This window comes from Coregonus clupeaformis, chromosome 7 (assembly GCF_020615455.1).
Source record: "Coregonus clupeaformis isolate EN_2021a chromosome 7, ASM2061545v1, whole genome shotgun sequence".
In the NCBI taxonomy this organism is placed as follows: domain Eukaryota; kingdom Metazoa; phylum Chordata; class Actinopteri; order Salmoniformes; family Salmonidae; genus Coregonus; species Coregonus clupeaformis.
The window spans coordinates 53,462,878-53,483,938 of NC_059198.1; the positions used below are offsets into that span (position 1 = coordinate 53,462,878).

General features: G+C 46.0%; 1 pseudogene; it reads right to left on the reverse strand.

Annotated features, from left to right (window-relative positions):
- Positions 1–747: 747 nt before the first annotated feature.
- Positions 748–21,061, reverse strand: part of LOC123491277 — a 63,665-nt pseudogene continuing 43,351 nt past the window's right edge.

Below are 21,061 nucleotides of genomic sequence, written 5' to 3' on the forward strand. Positions count from 1 at the left end.
TGCTTGTCCAACTATGGTGCTGGTCCAACTATGGTGCTGGTCCAACTATGGTGCTGGTCCAATTACTGTGTTCATTTTCTAACGCTTCTGCATGGAACTTTTACGTTGTCTTAACCTTCTCTATCTTCAACCTAGTTCTGTCCAGGACATATTATATCTTTATGGTTCTAGAATTAGAACACATATTATATCTTTATGGTTCTAGAATTAGAACACATATGATATCTTTGTGGTTCTAGAATTAGAACCCATATTATATCTTTGTGGTTCTAGAATTAGAACACATATTATATCTTTGTGGTTCTAGAATTAGAACACATATTATATCTGTAAGTCGCTCTGGATAAGAGCGTCTGCTAAATGACTAAAATGTAAAAAGGTAAATCTTTGTGGTTCTGGAATTAGAACACATATTATATCTTTGTGGTTCTAGAATTAGAACACATATTATATCTTTGTGGTTCTAGAATTAGAACACATATTATATCTTTGTGGTTCTAGAATTAGAACACATATTATATCTTTGTGGTTCTAGAATTAGAACACATGTTATATCTTTGTGGTTCTAGAATTAGAACACATATTATATCTTTGTGGTTCTAGAATTAGAACACATATTATATTTTTGTGGTTCTAGAATTAGAACACATATTATATCTTTGTGGTTCTAGAATTAGAACACATATTATATCTTTGTGGTTCTAGAATTAGTAGTTCCACAGCTACACACTCCACCCCCTTCTCTCCTCACTTCATGTCAGACATGGCCGCCATGGCCGGCTTGTTCATGTTGGTGAGGTGCAGTACCTCGGAGGCTCGGTAGCAAAGGGCGGACATCTTAGAGCTGATGGAGGGGTGTGGCCCGGCCAGGCCAGCGGGGGAACAGCGGAGCAGTCGGAACAGGTTCTTCCTGAAGTTCTGTCTCACAAAGCCGTAGAGGATGGGGTTGACACAGCTGGTGATATAATATAAGATTAAATGAGATGAGATTTTATTGTCAATTGTCACAGAAACTGAAATTTGTTCCCCGCCGGAAATCCATGCCTGTTTTGTGCTAACATTCCACTCCTAGTACTCCGTGTCATATGCCAAACATGTTGAGTGGACAAAAGTAGAGGAATTATAACACAAACAGACTCGATTTTTCCCAGTTGGCGACGACCTTCCGGTTGCTGGCCCGCCTCTCTAACCTCTAGGTAATCTCTCGTGGACAGACGCATGTAACATCTGACGCAATTATGCACAAATGTTTTTACGGGTTTCCGAGTTGAACCTCCAGGCTACCTGTTGAGGAAGGAGATGCAGATGAACCTCCAGGCTACCCGTTGAGGAAGGAGATGCAGATGAACCTCCAGGCTACCCGTTGAGGAAGGAGATGCAGATGAACCTCCAGGCTACCCGTTGAGGAAGGAGATGCAGATGAACCTCCAGGCTACCCGTTGAGGAAGGAGATGCAGATGAACCTCCAGGCTACCCGTTGAGGAAGGAGATGCAGATTTACCTCCAGGCTACCTGTTGAGGAAGGAGATGGAGATGAACCTCCAGGCTACCTGTTGAGGAAGGAGATGGAGATGAACCTCCAGGCTACCTGTTGAGGAAGGTGATGGAGATGAACCTCCAGGCTACCTGTTGAGGAAGGTGATGCAGATGAACCTCCAGGCTACCTGTTGAGGAAGGTGATGCAGATTAACCTCCAGGCTACCTGTTGAGGAAGGAGATGCACATGAACCTCCAGGCTACCATCACACAGACGGGTAGCCTGGAGGTTCATCTGCATCTCCTTCCTCTCATCTCTTCAGCTGGGCCAGCAGCTCCATCAAGTGGAATACCTGAGGACAGGAACAGATTACATACACTGCTCAAAAAAATAAAGGGAACACTTAAACAACACAATGTAACTCCAAGTCAATCACACTTCTGTGAAATCAAACTGTCCATTTAGGAAGCAACACTGATTGACAATACACGTTGTGCAAATGGAATAGACAACAGGTGGAAATTATAGGCAATTAGCAAGACACCCCCCAATAAAGGACTGGTTTTGCAGGTGGTGACCACTGACCACTTCTCAGTTCCTATGCTTCCTGGCTGATGTTTTGGTCACTTTTTAATGCTGGCGGTGCTTTCACTCCAGTGGTAGCATGAGACGGAGTCTACAACCCACACAAGTGGCTCAGGTTGTGCAGCTCATCCAGGATGGCACATCAATGCGAGCTGTGGCAAGAAGGTTTGCTGTGTCTGTCAGCGTAGTGTCCAGAGCATGGAGGCGCTACCAGGAGACAGGCCAGTACATCAGGAGACATGGAGGAGGCCGTAGGAGGGCAACAACCCAGCAGCAGGACTGCTACTTCCGCCTTTGTGCAAGGAGGAGCAGGAGGAGCACTGCCAGAGCCCTGCAAAATGACCTCCAGCAGGCCACAAATGTGCATGTGTCTGCTCAAACGGTCAGAAACAGACTCCATGGGGTGGTATGAGGGCCCAACGTCCACAGGTGGGGGTTGTGCTTACAGCCCAACACCGTGCAGGACGTTTGGCATTTGCCAGATAACACCAAGATTGGCAAATTCGCCACTGGCGCCCTGTGCTCTTCACAGATGAAAGCAGGTTCACACTGAGCACGTGACAGACGTGACAGAGTCTGGAGATGCCGTGGAGAACGTTGTGCTGCCTACAACATCCTCCAGCATGACCGGTTTGGCGGTGGGTCAGTCATGGTGTGGGGTGGCATTTCTTTGGGGGGCCGCACAGCCCTCCATGTGCTCGCCAGAGGTAGCCATTAGGTGACTGCCATTAGGTACCGAGATGAGATCCTCAGACCCCTTGTGAGACCATATGCTGGTGTGGTTGGCCCTGGGTTCCTCCTAATGCAAGACAATGCTAGACCTCATGTTGCTGGAGTGTGTCAGCAGTTCCTGCAAGAGGAAGGCATTGATGCTATGGACTGGCCCGCCTGTTCCCCAGACCTGAATCCAATTGAGCACATCTGGGACATCATGTCTCGCTCCATCCACCAACGCCACGTTGCACCACAGACTGTCCAGGAGTTGGCGGATGCTTTAGTCCAGGTCTGGGAGGAGATCCCTCAGGAGACCATCCGCCACCTCATCAGGAGCATGCCCAGGCATTGTAGGGAGGTCATACAGGCACGTGGAGGCCACACACACTACCGAGCCTCATTTTGACTTGTTTTAAGGACATTCCATCAAAGTTGGATCAGCCTGTAGTGTGGTTTTCCACTTTAATTTTGAGGGTGACTCCAAATCCAGACCTCCATGGGTTGATAAATGTGATTTCCATTGATCATTTTTGTGTGATTTTGTTGTCAGCACATTCAACTATGTAAAGAAAAAAGTATTTAATAAGATTATTTCATTCATTCAGATCTAGGATGTGTTATTTTAGTGTTCCCTTAATTTTTTTGAGCGGTGTATATTAACTACACACAGTACAGATCTAGAAATACAAAAAGTACAATTCTCATCACTTCAAGAGAACATTCACGGAGGAACAGGATAATAACAGAAAATAACAGGATAAAACAAGATAATAACAGGATAGAACAGGAGATGATTGTGGACTACAGGAAAAAAAAAGAGGACTGAGCACGCCCCCATTCTCATCGACGGGCCGGTAGTGGAACAGGTTGAGAGATTCAAGTTCCTTGGTGTCCACATCACCAACAAACTATCATTGTTCAAACACCAAGACAGTCGTGAAGAGGGCACGACAAAGCCTATTCCCCCTCAGGAGACTGAAAATATTTGGCATGGGTCCTCAGATCCTCAAAAAGTTCTATAGCTGCACCATCGAGAGCATCCTGACTGGTTGCATCACCGCCTGGTATGGTAACTGCTCGGCCTCTGACCGCAAGGCACTACAGAGGGTAGTGCGTACGGCCCAGTATATCACTGGGGCCAAGCTTCCTGCCGTCCAGGACCTCTATACCAGGCGGTGTCAGAGGAAGGCCCTAAAAATTATCAAAGACTCCAGCCACCCTAGTCATGGACTGTTCTCTCTGCTACCGCACGGCAAGCGGTACGGGAGCGCCAAGTCTAGGTCCAAAAGGCTTCATAACAGCTTCTTCCCCAAAGCCATAAGACCCTGAACAGCTAATCATGGCTACCCGGACTATTTGCATTGCCCCCCCACCCCACCCCACCCCACTCCACCCCACCCCCTCTTTTATGCTGCTGCTACTCTGTTAATTATTTATGCATAGTCACTTTAAATCTACCTACATGTACATATTACTTCAATTACCTTGACTAACTGGTGCTCCCGCACATTGACTCTGTACCGGTACCCCCTGTATGTAACCTCCCTACTGTTATTTTATTTTATTTCTGCTCTATTTTTATTTTTTTCTCAAACTGCATTATGGGTTAAGGGCTTGTAAGTAAGCGTTTCACTGTAATGTCTACACCTGTTGTATTCGGCGCATGTGGCAAATCAAATTTGATTTGATTTGTTTTAAAAACAGGATAATAACAGGATAAAACAGGATAAAACAGGATAAAACAGGATAAAACAGGATAAAACAGGATAATCAGTTTCAAAGAATCAGTGGAAAAATCCCAAATAAATTGAGGGAATAAGCTTTGAGGCGCTGCAGTGTAAACCAAACAAGGCCTGACTACCTTTTCAAATGTCCTGTTGTCTGAGCTAGATGGTGCAGATATTATTGTTATTCAATAAAAGGTGAAAAGAAACTCACTGTACTGCATGCTCCCATGGTGGTCGAAACGTTTCATCTTCAAGAATATAACTTAGAAATGCCTCATGAGCTTAGCTCAAATAAATCTATCATATGGAAGCATACATAGAATGCAGTGTGCATGTGGAGGGAGTATCTTTAGAGTGCAGTGTGTATGTGGAGGGAGTATCTTTAGAATGCAGTGTGTATGTGGAGGGAGTATCTTTAGAATGCAGTGTGTATGTGGAGGGAGTATCTTTAGAATGCAGTGTGTATGTGGAGGGAGTATCTTTAGAATGCAGTGTGTATGTGGAGGGAGTATCTTTAGAATGCAGTGTGTATGTGGAGGGAGTATCTTTAGAATGCAGTGTGTATGTGGAGGGAGTATCTTTAGAATGCAGTGTGTATGTGGAGGGAGTATCTTTAGAATGCAGTGTGTATGTGGAGGGAGTATCTTTAGAATGCAGTGTGTATGTGGAGGGAGTATCTTTAGATTGCAGTGTGTGTATAGAGGGAGAGTTTTTAGAGTGCAGTGTGTATGTGGAGGGAGTATCTTTAGAATGCAGTGTGTATGTGGAGGGAGTATCTTTAGAATGCAGTGTGTATGTGGAGGGAGTATCTTTAGAATGCAGTGTGTATGTGGAGGGAGTATCTTTAGAGTGCAGTGTGTATGTGGAGGGAGTATCTTTAGAATGCAGTGTGTATGTGGAGGGAGAGTTTTTAGAGTGCAGTGTGTATGTGGAGGGAGTATCTTTAGAATGCAGTGTGTATGTGGAGGGAGTATCTTTAGAATGCAGTGTGTATGTGGAGGGAGAGTTTTTAGAGTGCAGTGTGTATGTGGAGGGAGTATCTTTAGAATGCAGTGTGTATGTGGAGGGAGTATCTTTAGAATGCAGTGTGTATGTGGAGGGAGTATCTTTAGAGTGCAGTGTGTATGTGGAGGGAGTATCTTTAGAATGCAGTGTGTATGTGGAGGGAGTATCTTTAGAATGCAGTGTGTATGTGGAGGGAAGGAGTATCGTCCCACCTGGTGGGGCGCCAAACAGAGGAAGAAAGCAAGGACAGCTGCTGCCAGCATCCTCAACAACTCATCATCTCTCGACAGGGTGGTCTTCTGGATGCTCCGACCAGGGCTCGACCAATCAGGCAGAAGCAGGTGATGATGATGAAGAAGGGAACCAGGAACCCCAGGACGCTCTTCATCAGGCTGATGGTGAGGAGGAGGTGCCTGTAGCCCTGATTGATTGATAGGTTGATTGATTTAATTTAATTGATTAGTTAAAAGTAATATGCTTCTCCAGCTGGAGACAATATCAGAAGGATACGAACACGATAAGGCTGATGTGGTCTGTGGTCCTCTGTGGCAGCGAGATGGCACGTGTCGGGCAAGACGGACACTACACACTCAATGCAATTCAAAACAAAAAAACAATAGCAGCACTAATTACCACAGTATCAACATGTTCCCGTTTAAGAGTCACTCCGTGAAAGGACAGCCCTAATCATGTCAAACCTCAGGGTGCAGCACGCCACACGTGCTGATGTTATAGTTGGTGATGTGCATCAGGTCCCTGGTCAGTGCGGTGGGGACGGACAGTAGGAGGGCTCGACCAATCAGGCAGGACGCAGGTGATACGGGCGTAGAGCCCAGTACGGCGCTGCCGTGACCTCACCGGGTGGACGCAGGCCAGATGGCGGTCGACGCTGAGTGAGGAAGAAGAAGATGGAGCTGTAGAGGTTGAACATCACCAGGCCAGCGCTGGCCTTACACAGGAACCCCACCGAAGGGCCACTGGTAGCCTGTGGAGGTGAAGGTGGCCTTACACAGGAACCCACCGAAGGGCCACTGGTAGCCTGTGGAGGTGAAGGTGGCCTTACACAGGAACCCACCGAAGGGCCACTGGTAGCCTGTGGAGGTGAAGGTGGCCTTACACAGGAACCCACCGAAGGGCCACTGGTAGCCTGTGGAGGTGAAGGTGGCCTTACACAGGAACCCACCGAAGGGCCACTGGTAGCCTGTGGAGGTGAAGGTGGCCTTACACAGGAATCCACAGAAGGGCCACTGGTAGCCTGTGGAGGTGAAGGTGGCCTTACACAGGAACCCACCGAAGGGCCACTGGTAGCCTGTGGAGGTGAAGGTGGCCTTACACAGGAACCCACCGAAGGGCCACTGGTAGCCTGTGGCTGTGAAGGTGGCCCACATGAGCAGGGTGATCATGGAAGGTAGGGCCTGAGATGGCTAGGTTGGGAACGAACACGTTGGCCACTTCATGTAGTGGTAGATGACCGCCACCACCATGCTGTTCCCCACCATGATGATGACAAAGTTACAGCTGTACACTACTGTGCCTCCCGGACATGCTGCAGTTCAGATACCTTCTGTGTCTGTGGTCGCTGCTCCTTCAGCCGTACAGTTCTCCATTATCCTGTTTAACAGCTATATCCAGGTCCATTATCCTGTTTAACAGCTATATCCAGGTCCATTATCCTGTTTAACAGCTATATCCAGGTCCATTATCCTGTTTAACAGCTATATCCAGGTCCGTTATCCTGTTTAACAGCTATATACAGGTCCGTTATCCTGTTTAACAGCTATATCCAGGTCCATTATCCTGTTTAACAGCTATATCCAGGTCCGTTATCCTGTTTAACAGCTATATACAGGTCCATTATCCTGTTTAACAGCTATATACAGGTCCGTTATCCTGTTTAACAGCTATATCCAGGTCCGTTATCCTGTTTAACAGCTATATCCAGGTCCATTATCCTGTTTAACAGCTATATCCAGGTCCCTGGGCTTTCAGTCAGTCCTATAAAAGAAACACAAGAAAAAGTAATGTGACAGTCTAGGAGAGGATCCGTCATTATCAACAGGCCCATAAAACTAAAACTAAATGCATGCTCTTCAATCGAACGCTGCATGCACCCGCCTGCCCGACTAGAATCACTACTCTCGGCGGGTCTGACCTAGAATTTGTGGACAACTACAAATACCTAGGTGTCTGGTTAGACTGTAAACTCAACTTCCAGACTCACATAAAGAATCTCCAATCCAAAGTTAAATCTAGAATCGGCTTCCTATTTCGCAACAAAAGCCTCCTTCACTCATGCTGCCAAACATGCCCTCGTAAAACTGACTATCCTACCGATCCTTGACTTCGGCAATGTCATTACAAAATAGCCTCCAACACTCTACTCAGCAAATTGGATGTAGTCTATCACAGTGCCATCCGTTTTGTCTCCAAAGCCCCATATAATACCCACCACTGTGACCTGTACGCTCTTGTTGGCTGGCCCTCACTATATATTCGTCGCCAAACCCACTGGCTCCAGGCCATCTATAAATCACTGCTAGGCAAATCTCTGCCTTATCTTAGCTCATTGGTCACCATAGCAACACCCACCCGTAGTCTGCGCTCCAGCAGGTATATCTCACTGGTCATTCCCAAAGCCAACACCTCCTTTGGCCGCCATTCCTTCCAGTTCTCTGCTGCCAATGACTGGAACAAATTGCAAAAATCTCTGAAGCTGGAGACTCTTATCTCCCTCACTAACTTTAAGCATCAGTTGTCAGAGCACCTTACCGATCACTGCACCTGTACACAGCCCATCTGAAATTAGCCCACCCCAACTACCTCATCCCCATATTGTTATTTATTTTGCTATTTTGCACCCCAGTATCTCTATTTGCACATCATCTCTTGCACATCTATCATTCCAGTGTTAATACTAAATTGTAATTATTCTGCACTATGGCCTATTTATTACCTTACCTCCATAACTTGCTACATTTGCACACACTCTATATATATTTTCTGTTGTATTTTTGACTGTATGTTTTGTTTTATTCCATATGTAACTCTGTGTTGTTGTTTTTATCGCACTGCTTTGCTTTATCTTGGCCAGGTCGCAGTTGTAAATGAGAACTTGTTCTCAACTGGCTTCCCTGGTTAAATAAAGGTGAAATAAAAGAAACAAATAAAAAAGAAACACTAATGCACACAAGCAGTCTACACCCTACACCCTACACCCTATACCCTATACCCTACACCCTACACCCTACACCCTACACCCTATACCCTATACCCTACACCCTACACCCTACACCCTATACCCTATACCCTATACCCTACACCCTATACCCTACACCCTACACCCTACACCCTACACCCTATACCCTATACCCTATACCCTACACCCTATACCCTACACCCTACACCCTACACCCTATACCCTAAACCCTACACCCTATACCCTATACCCTATACCCTACACCCTATACCCTACACCCTACACCCTACACCCTATACCCTATACCCTACACCCTACACCCTATACCCTATACCCTATACCCTATACCCTATACCCTATACCCTACACCCTATACCCTACACCCTACACCCTACACCCTATACCCTATACCCTACACCCTACACCCTATACCCTATACCCTATACCCTATACCCTATACCCTATACCCTACACCCTACACCCTATACCCTATACCCTATACCCTATACCCTATACCCTACACCCTACACCCTATACCCTATACCCTACACCCTACACCCTACACCCTATACCCTATACCCTACACCCTATACCCTACACCCTATACCCTATACCCTACACCCTACACCCTACACCCTACACCCTACACCCTATACCCTATACCCTATACCCTACACCCTACACCCTATACCCTACACCCTATACCCTACACCCTACACCCTACACCCTACACCCTATACCCTATACCCTACACCCTATACCCTACACCCTATACCCTACACCCTATACCCTACACCCTACACCCTACACCCTACACCCTATACCCTACACCCTATACCCTACACCCTATACCCTACACCCTACACCCTACACCCTATACCCTACACCCTATACCCTATACCCTACACCCTACACCCTACACCCTAAACCCTATACCCTACACCCTATACCCTACACCCTATACCCTACACCCTACACCCTACACCCTACACCCTAAACCCTATACCCTACACCCTACACCCTATACCCTATACCCTACACCCTAAACCCTACACCCTACACCCTAATGTTACAGCGTTCACCCTACACCCTAAACCCTACACCCTATACCCTATACCCTATACCCTACACCCTACACCCTATACCCTACACCCTATACACTACACCCTACACCCTACACCCTACACCCTACACCCTATACACTACACCCTACACCCTATACCCTACACCCTATACACTACACCCTACACCCTACACCCTACACCCTACACCCTATACACTACACCCTACACCCTATACCCTACACCCTACACCCAACACCCTACACCCTACACCCTACACCCTACACCCTATACACTATACCCTATACCCTACACCCTACACCCTCCACCCTACACCCTATACCCTATACCCTACACCCTACACCCTAAACCCTATACCCTATACCCTACACCCTATACACTACACCCTATACCCTATACCCTATACCCTATACCCTACACCCTACACCCTATACCCTATACCCTATACCCTACACCCTACACTCCAAACCCTATACCCTACACCCTACACCCTATACCCTATACCCTATACCCTACACCCTACACTCCAAACCCTATACCCTACACCCTACACCCTATACCCTATACCCTACACCCTATACCCTATACCCTAAACCCTACACCCTACACCCTAACCTTACAGCGTTCACCCTACACCCTAAACCCTACACCCTATACCCTATACCCTATACCCTACACCCTATACCCTATACCCTAAACCCTACACCCTACACCCTAACCTTACAGCGTTCACCCTACACCCTAAACCCTACACCCTATACCCTATACCCTACACCCTACACCCTACACCCTATACCCTATACCCTACACCCTACACCCTACACCCTACACCCTACACCCTACACCCTATACACTACACCCTACACCCTACAGCCTACACCCTACACCCTACACCCTATACCCTACACCCTACACCCTACACCCTACACCCTATACCCTATACACTACACCCTACACCCCCACACCCTACAGCCTACACCCTACACCCTACACCCTATACCCTATACACTACACCCTACACCCTACACCCTATACCCTATACCCTACACCCTACACCCTACACCCTATACCCTACAGCCTACACCCTACACCCTACACCCTATACCCTATACACTACACCCTACACCCTACACCCTATACACTACACCCTACACCCTACACCCTACAGCCTACACCCTACACCCTACACCCTATACCCTATACCCTACACCCTACACCCTATACCCTATACCCTACACCCTACACCCTACACCCTATACCCTACACCCTACACCCTACACCCTACACCCTACACCCTACACCCTACACCCTATACCCTATACCCTACACCCTATACCCTACACCCTAACGTTACAGCGTTCACCCTACACCTGTCACGCCCTGGCTCTGGGGACTCTTATATGTTGAGCCAGGGTGTGGATTTTCTATGTCAGCTACAGGACGTATCGGCGTATTAGGAGAGGAGGCCACCAGGTTTGGGGGGCTGGAAGGGAGGTTGGCGGAGCCTAGAGGTAGAGCAGAGCCAACTCCCCGTACTCAGGCTAGGCAGCGTGAGACTGGGCAGGTTCGAGTTATGCGGAGCTGCGTACTGTGCCGCGAGTGGTCCGGCACAGTCCTGTATGTCCTGTGCTAGCACCACGCACGTGTCGTGCGAAGGTGGGCATGCAGCCAGGGCCGGAGTGTGCCGGCTCAAAGCTCGTGGCCTCCAGTACCCCTCCTCGGTCCCGGATATCCTGCGCCAGTGCCACGTGCTGTAGTGCCAGTACGAGTGCACAGCCCTGTACGTCCTGTGCTGATGCCTCACACAGAGTGTGTAGAAATAGGCATTCAGCCAGGGCCGGGTTGTGCCAGCTCTTCGCTCCAGACCTCCAGTCCGTCTGCACAGCCGGTCCGGCCCGTTCCTGCTCCCCGCACCAAGCCAGTGGTCGCGCGTCGTCAGCCCGGTCCGGCCCGTTCCTGCTCCCCGCACCAAGCCAGTGGTGCGCGTCGCTCAGCCGGTCCGGCCTGTTCCTGCTCCCGCACCAAGCCAGTGGTGCGCGTCGTCAGCCGGTCCGGCCTGTTCCTGCTCCCGCACCAAACCAGTGGTGCGCGTCGTCAGTCCGGCACAGCCCGTGCCTGCTCCACACCGGAGCCTGAGCAATCCGCTCCACCGGTGTCCAGTCCAGCTCCGGCCAGCGGGACCAGACCAGGGGCGCTACGGGGGGTAGCGGAGACTGGTGGTCACGCCCGGAGCCGGATCCGCCTCCGAGGCGGAATGCCCACCCGGCCCCTCCCCTGTTGGGTATGGTTGGCGCGGTCGGAGCACCTTTGGGGGGGGGGTACTGTCACGCCCTGGCTCTGGGGACTCTTATATGTTGAGCCAGGGTGTGGAGTTTCTATGTGTTATTTTCTATGTTGTGTTCTAGTTCGTGTTTTCTATTTTGGCCAGGGTGGTTCCCAATCAGAGGCAGCTGATTCTCGTTGTCTCTGATTGGGAACCATACTTAGGCAGCCTGTTGTTTTGTGGGATCTTGTTCTGTATAGGTTTGTGTTGGTGAACCTTTAGACTTCACGTATCGTTTTGTTGTTGATGTAAAGTACTCATTAAAAGATGTACGCCTATCACGCTGCGCCTTGGTCCGGTTCCTATAACGATCGTGACAACACCCTAACGTTACAGCGTTCACCCTACACCCTAAACCCTACACCCTAAACCCTACACCCTAAACCCTACACCCTATACCCTATACCCTATACCCTATACCCTATACCCTATACCCTATACCCTACACCCTACACCCTACACCCTACATCCTACACCCTATACCCTACACCCTACACCCTACACCCTACACCCTACACCCTATACCCTATACCCTACACCCTATACCCTATACCCTATACCCTACACCCTAAACCCTACACCCTATACCCTACACCCTAAACCCTACACCCTACACCCTATACCCTACACCCTATACCCTACACCCTATACCCTATACCCTATACCCTACACCCTACACCCTAAACCCTACACCCTATACCCTATACCCTATACCCTACACCCTAAACCCTACACCCTAAACCCTACACCCTACACCCTAAACCCTACACCCTAAACCCTATACCCTACACCCTATACCCTATACCCTATACCCTACACCCTACACCCTAAACCCTACACCCTATACCCTATACCCTATACCCTATACCCTATACCCTACACCCTAAACCCTACACCCTACACCCTAAACCCTAAACCCTACACCCTACACCCTACACCCTAAACCCTAAACCCTATACCCTATACCCTACACCCTAAACCCTACACCCTACACCCTAAACCCTAAACCCTACACCCTACACCCTATACCCTACACCCTAAACCCTACACCCTACACCCTAACGTTACAGCGTTCACCCTACACCCTAAACCCTACACCCTAAACCCTACACCCTAAACCCTACACACTACACCCTAATGTTACAGCGTTCACCCTACACCCTACACCCTAAACCCTACACCCTAAACCCTACACCCTAAACCCTACACCATCTCATTAAAACCGCCTGCCCGGTTTATGTTATTTCTGTAAAATAGGAGGCCATCAAAGCCAGATGTTGGATGTTATTCAATATTCATTAAACATTATTATACAGACAGTCTGGATTTCAACCCCCTCTCTTTAAACGTCTCTTTAGCTTATGAATAGAAACAGTCAAACTGTAGTGGGCTCATCAAATGGTCTGTCCATATGGCCTATGTGTGTGTGTGTGTGTGTGTGTGTGTGTGTGTGTGTGTGTGTGTGTGTGTGTGTGTGTGTGTGTGTGTGTGTGTGTGTGTGAATCCGGAAGAAGAGTGTTACGATATGTCATGTGTTACGATGCTCTGTTAATGAAGACTGCCTGCCTGGGTAACTACACCATTAACAACTGAGGTACAGGGGGAGAGAGAAAGAGTGAGATAGAGAGAGAGAGATGGATGGATAGAGCGAGAGAAAGAAGAAAGAGAAAGATAGAGTGAGATGGAAAGCGAGAGAGAGAGAGAGAGAGAGAGAGAGAGAGAGAGAGAGAGAGAGAGAGACTACATAGCAGACTACATTATTTCCCTGATGACCATAATGTGCTGAGCAGAAGCCAGATTGGATGTTTTTTAAATTATCGTACAACAGACCACATTTACACCCTCCACACTCTAATTGACAAACAAGTAAACCAAAACAAAGGCTAAATGTACTCGTGTTTTGTAGATTTCAAGAAAGCATTTGATTCAATTTGGCACAAAGGACTTTTTATAAACTAATAGAAAGTGGTATTGGAGGGATAACATATGATGTTATTAAATCAATGTACACTAAAAACAAATGTGCGGTTAAAATCGGCAACAAGCAAACAGACTTCTTCTCTCAGGGACGTGGAGTGAAACAGAGCTGCTCAATAAGTCCAACACTATTTAACATCTACGTTAATGAATTGGCAAAAACAGAAGAATCAGCAGCACCTGGTCTCACCCTACACAACACTGAAATCAAGTGTCTGCTGTACGCAGATGACCTGGTGCTACTGTCTCCCACTAAGGAGGGGTTACAGCAGCATCTAGATCATCTGCACAGGGGTAGCTTTCACATGGCTGGACTGAGCTGGAACCGAAATTCCAATTAGAATCTGGCTATAAATGTTCCAATCAGTTATAGAACCAATTGCTCTATATGGCAGCGAAGTATGGGGTCCGCTCTCTAATAATGAATTCACCAAATGGGACAAACATCCAATCGAAATACCGCATGCAGAGTTTTGCAAGACTGTATTGCAAGTGCAAAGAAAAACTCAAAATAACGCATGTAGAGCAGAATTGGGCCAATACCCCCTCCTTATTCGAATAGAAAAAAGAGCCATCAAATTTTACAACCATCTAAAAACAAGTGACCCCAAAACATTCCATCACACAGCTCTACTATGTCAAGAGATGAAACAAGAGAAGAGTCCCCTCAGCCAGCTGGTTCTGAGGCTCAGTTCACTAACCAAAACCATAGAGCCTCAAGACAGCACTCAGAAAATCTGGCCCAACCAAATCATCACAAGCAAAAATAAAAATATATCACCTATTGGAAAGATACCACAAAAAAATCAATTAAACTTCAATGCTATTTGGCTCTAAACAGACAGTACATGGTGGCAGACTATCTGACCACTGTGACTGATAGAAAACTGAGGAAAACACTGACTAGGTACAGACTCAGTGAGCACAGTCTGGCTATAGAGACCGGTCGTCACAGGCAAACCTGGCTGCCCAGAGAGGACAGGCTGTGCTCACTCTGCCCCTGGGGAGAGAGGTAGAGACAGAGCTGCATTTCCTATTACACTGTGACAAATACTCAGACCTAAGAGAATCTTTCCTTCACAAACTTATCATTCAGTACAAAGAATTTTAAACTATAAAATATGAAGAAACAAAAAAATACATTTATTGGGTGAAAAGCCTAAATGTGTCCTCCTGCCACAACCTGAGGGATAGCCAGTGAAAAGTGCAATGTAATGTCAATTTGGCTTTCATACCATGTCATGTGGCTTTTCAGTCATGTTGAGACTGGTCGACTACTATTGCTTTAATGGAGAGAGAGAGAGAGAGATGGAGAGAGAGAGGGGAATAGACAGAGAGAGAGAGAGAGAGGGGGGGGGAGAGAGAGAGAGAGAGAGAGAGAGAGAGAGAGAGAGAGAGAGAGAGAGAGAGAGAGAGAGAGAGAGACAGAGAGAGAGAGAGAGAGAGAGAGAGATGATAAAGGCTGTGGCCCCACCACTCCTGTCCCTCTAAAGCCGTGCCACGTTTCAGGCTGTGTAATTTAAGGACTGTGTGAGGTAAGGAGCTAAGGACAGCCTGGGAACTTCTAATCAGAACACACCTAAACAAACAGGACCCAAGGGGTCCGGTCGGCATGCTGGAAACTTTCCCCTCTCTGTCCCCTCTCTGTGTGAACATCAAACCTGTGTGCTGTGGAAAATTAGCCTCAGATTACATCGTCGTTTAGCTTCACTATAAATTAGCTTCAGGCTACAAAGAGGTTTAGCGTAATTTTAAAATATATGATGTGAAATAGTGGCGACGAAAACAAGTTCTCTTCCTTCCTCGAGTGTGTTTATTTGTAATGGTTGAGGTTTAAACCGTGGGTCATTATTATTATTATTATTATTATTATTATTATTATTATTATTATTATTATTGTTATTATTATTATTATTATTATTATTATTATTTTTATTATTATTTTTTTTTGGGGGGATGGATCAGCTTAATATTGCAGATAGATTGTATCTTCTATCAGTTGTTCACTAATTTACTCCAAGTAGGGAAAGGATGGTGGGGTTGAAAAGTAATAAAGGGGAGTATATATATAAAAAATAAAAAAACATGGGGGATTGGAAGTGATGTTAATTTTACAATAATTCTATTTATATATATATATATATATATATATATATATATATATATATATATATATATATATATATATATTTTTTTGCTCCTGAACTTCTTCTACTCTCAACCTCTCCGATCATTTTCATGATGTCCATCCGGTTTGCTTCTATATGCCATATCTTTCTAACTGTGCTCTTTCCCAAAAGCTCCCAACATACAACCTATATACTTATTATGGACACAGTATGCTTACATTATTAGCTATCTTTGTTATTATTTGTTGTTATTTGTTATTAGTCCCATCCTTCAACTCTATTCAATACCTCCTATCTATCTCTTAACACCATCCATATAGGATTTCTATTTGCCATATATATTTCAACCGTACTGTGATGTTTTACAAAAGTTCTGAACCTTTCTATTCTAATTGCTTCTACAGATTGTGAATTAAAAATAAACATTTTTGCTAAAAGTATTATTATATTATTGATTGATTGACTATGACTTTTCAGATCACCCAGTAATGCTATCTGCAAGGTTAGTTCCAGGTAAATATTGCAATCCTTTAGCCATTCCTGGACCTGTGTCCAAAAACAAGCTACAAATGGACAGAACCAAAACAAACGATCTAATGATTCTGTCTCTTCACTGCAAAATCTGCAGAGCTGGGAAGATTGTATCCCCCATATAAATAACATTCTATTGATAGCAAGAATTTTATATAATAATTTTAATTGAAAGATTCTAATTTTTGAATCCGGTGTCGTTTTGCGTGTCAGTTCATAAACACTATGCCATGGGATCAGTACGTCAAAGATCTCTTCCCAACTATTTTGCAATCTATATGGGACGGCTGTCAATCCTTTGGTCCTTAAGTGAAACTGAAATACTTTTTTCTTTATCACAGTTTTCCTTAACCAATTATGTTATTTAATGCAAGGCCGACAGACAAGTTCCTTACTTTCTCCCCCTTCCACTTTCCTCTTCCACTTTTGCGGTAAGGCTGCAATTATTTGGTTGTAATTTTGGGTAGAGCAGACATTTCCATATGTTTTTGTTAGCTGCATGTGCGACATAACTCCACCAGTCCTACCGATGATATCATTTACGAAGATTATACCTTTTTTAAACATTCTGTCAAAAAATAAAGTTTTTTTGTCAATTAGTATATTTGAATTTAACCACAATATTTGTTGCATTATTTGTTCTGTCGTTTCTGGAGGATTAAATTGAAATTGCAACCAACTTTCTATGGCTTGTTTTAGAAATAGTGACATTTGGGGAGATTATTTCCTTTTCAAATAACTGAAAGTGAGAGGTTGTAATCTGAATAAAGGGAAAAAGGCATTTCTTGAACATTGGGTGAGACAATCTTACTAATTTGCTTGAGAACCAGTTCGGATTTAAGTATAACTTTTGTATGACTGAAGCTTTTAGTGATAGGTCTAATGCTTTAATATTTAATAATTTCTGTCCTCTGAATTCATATTCATTATATAAATGTGCTCTTTTAATTTTGTCTGGCTTGCCGTTCCAAATAAAATTGAATATTTTTTTCTCATATAATTTAAAAAACTGTTCGCTAGGCGTCGGCAAGACCATAAGCAAATAGGTAAACTGGGATAATACTAAAGAGTTAATCAGGGTGGTTTTTCCACAAATTGACAGGTATTTTCCTTTCCATGGTAGTAAGATCTTATCTATTTTTGCTAACTTTCTATTAAAATTTATTGAAGTGAGATCATTTATTTCCTTTGGGATATGTATTCCGAGTATATCCACATCACCATCAGACCATTTTATTGGTAAACTACATGGTAATGTAACATTTTTATTTTTTAGTGATCCAATACGTAATATAGTACATTTGTCATAATTTGGTTGTAATCCAGAGAGGTTAGAAAATGTATCTAGATCCTCTATGAGGCTGTGGAGGGATTCTAGTTGTGGATTTAAAAGAAAACATGAATCATCAGCGTACAATGACACCTTTTGTCACGATCGTCTAAATAAGCGGACCAAGGCGCAGCGTTGCGAGTGAACATGATGACTTTATTTATAAAGCAACCACGACAAAACAACAAATGACGATAATGAAGTCCTCAGTGACACGACTGAACACGGAACATGGAACAATAACCCACAAAACAAAGGTGAAAACTGACAGTTTAAATATGGCTCCCAATCAGAGATAACGAGCCGACAGCTGACACTCGTTACCTCCGATTGGGAGTCATTGACTTTACAACATACAACCACCTAGAAAAACAACCCACAGACCTGCAAACATAGAAATACACCCGACAGAACTACCAACATAGAAAAACACCCCAAAATCCCCAACAAAAACAACATACACTCTAGCTCACATACAAAGTCCTAGAGCCAGAGTGTCACAGTACCCCTAAAGGTGCGCACTCCGGGCGCACCAGCATACGCTCTAGGGGAGGGTCTGGGTGGGCGTCTGTCCACGGTGGTGGCTCTGGCCCCGGTCGTGATCCCCACCCCACCACAGTCACAAACTGCTTAGTAGGCAGTACCGGACTAAGGGACAGCACCTGACTAAGGGGCAGCACCGGACTAAGTGGCAGCACCGGACTAAAGGGCATGCTGGACCCTGGGGTCTCCCATAACGCCTAGTGCGGGGAGCCGGAACAGGGCATGCTGGACCCTGGGGACTCCCATAACGCCTAGTGCGGAGAGCAGGAACAGGCCGGGCGGGGCTGGCGACGCGCACCGTATCCCTGGTGCGAGTGGCCGGAACAGGCCGGGCCGGGCTGGCGAAGCGCACCGTATCCCTGGTGCGTGGGTAGGAACAGGCCGGGCGGGGCTGGCGACGCGCACCGTATCCCTGGTGCGAGTGGCCGGAACAGGCCGGGCCGGGTTGGCGAAGCGCACCGTATCCCTGGTGCGAGGAGTAGGAACAGGCCGGGCTGGGCTGGCGACGCGCACCGTATCCCTGGTGCGAGTGGCCGGAACAGGCCGGGCCGGGTTGGCGAAGCGCACCGTATCCCTGGTGCGAGGAGTAGGAACAGGCCGGGCTGGGCTGGCGAGCGCGCACCGTATCCTTAGTGCGAGGGACCGGAACAGGCCGTACCGTACGGGAACACACACCACTGGCTGCACCACGGGACTAGGAACGGGCCGGACCGAACTGGTTACACACCCCAGTACCTCACGCCGTGCCTCAACACTTTCTTCCCTGCTTTACCCAGTTGCCCCCTTGACCTGGTAGCCCACTGAATCCGTCCCTTCTCTGCCTCCGTCAGCCCCCCTTAACCTGGCAGCCCTCTGACTCTGCCTTGTGGCAGCCTCCTGCTGCTCCGTCGCCCAAGCCATGTGCCCCCAAAAATTTCTTGGGGTTGCCTCTCGTCCCTCCGACGATGATGGCCCTGCTGATGCCGTTGCTCCTCTCGCCGTCGCCTCTCCACCGTCTCGTTCCATGGTCGGCGATCCATACCATCTAGGATCTCCTCCCAAGTCCAGGACCCTTTACCTTCCACCAGTTCCTTCCATGTCCAGACCCTTTGTTCCTGGACGCGCTTGGTTCCTTTATGGTGGGTTATTCTGTCACGATCGTCTAAATAAGCGGACCAAGGCGCAGCGTTGCGAGTGAACATGATGACTTTATTTATAAAGCAACCACGACAAAACAACAAATGACGATAATGAAGTCCTCAGTGACACGACTGAACACGGAACATGGAACAATAACCCACAAAACAAAGGTGAAAACTGACAGTTTAAATATGGCTCCCAATCAGAGATAACGAGCCGACAGCTGACACTCGTTACCTCCGATTGGGAGTCATTGACTACAACATACAACCACCTAGAAAAACAACCCACAGACCTGCAAACATAGAAATACACCCGACAGAACTACCAACATAGAAAAACACCCAAAATCCCCAACAAAACAACATACACTCTAGCTCACATACAAAAGTCCTAGAGCCAGAGTGTCACACCTTTGTTTTTAAGCCCTGTATTTCTAATCCTCTGATATTATTATTGGATCAGATTTTAATAGCTAACATCTCGATGGCCACAATAAATAGATATGCCGATAGTGGACAACCTTGTTTCACTCCTTTTGACAGTTTAAAACTTAATGAGAAATAGCCATTATTTACTATTTTACACCTAGGGTTACTATACATGATTTTGACCCATTGTATAAGAGATTCTCCAAAATTGAAATGCTCCAGGCATTTATATATAAACCCCAGTCGAACTTTATCAAATGCCTTTTCAAAGTCTGCTATGAATAGCAGGCCTGGTTTCCCATATTTTCCATAGTGTTCTATTGTTTCCAATACTTGCCTTATATTATCTCCAATGTATATTCCATGTAAAAAACCTGTCTGATTAGAATGAATAATATCTGACAATACCTTTTTAATTCTATGCGCTATACATTTTGCTAAGATTTTTGCATCACAACACTGAAGTGTAAGGGGCCTCCAATTTTGTATCCTGTTTCAGTAATAATGAGATCAGACCTTCTTCTTGAGTGTCAGATAATCTACCATTTACATAGGAGTGGTTAAAACATGCTAATAACGGTCCTCTTAGTATATCAAAAAAGGTTTGGTATACCTCGACTGGTATGCAATCCAACCCTGGAGTTTTCCCGGACTTAAAGTATTTAATTGCATCCAGAAGTTCCTCCTCTGTACTTTCACCTTCACATGAGTCTTTCTGTGTGGCTGTTATTTTGACATTATCAATAGAAAAAAATCTCTACAATTAGCTTCAGTTAGAGGAGATGGAGGCGACTGAAAAGAAAACATATGCTTAAAGTACTTTGTTTCTTCCTTCAAAATATCATTTGGTGAATTACGGGTGACTCCGTCAATTGTAACCAGTTTCATTAAG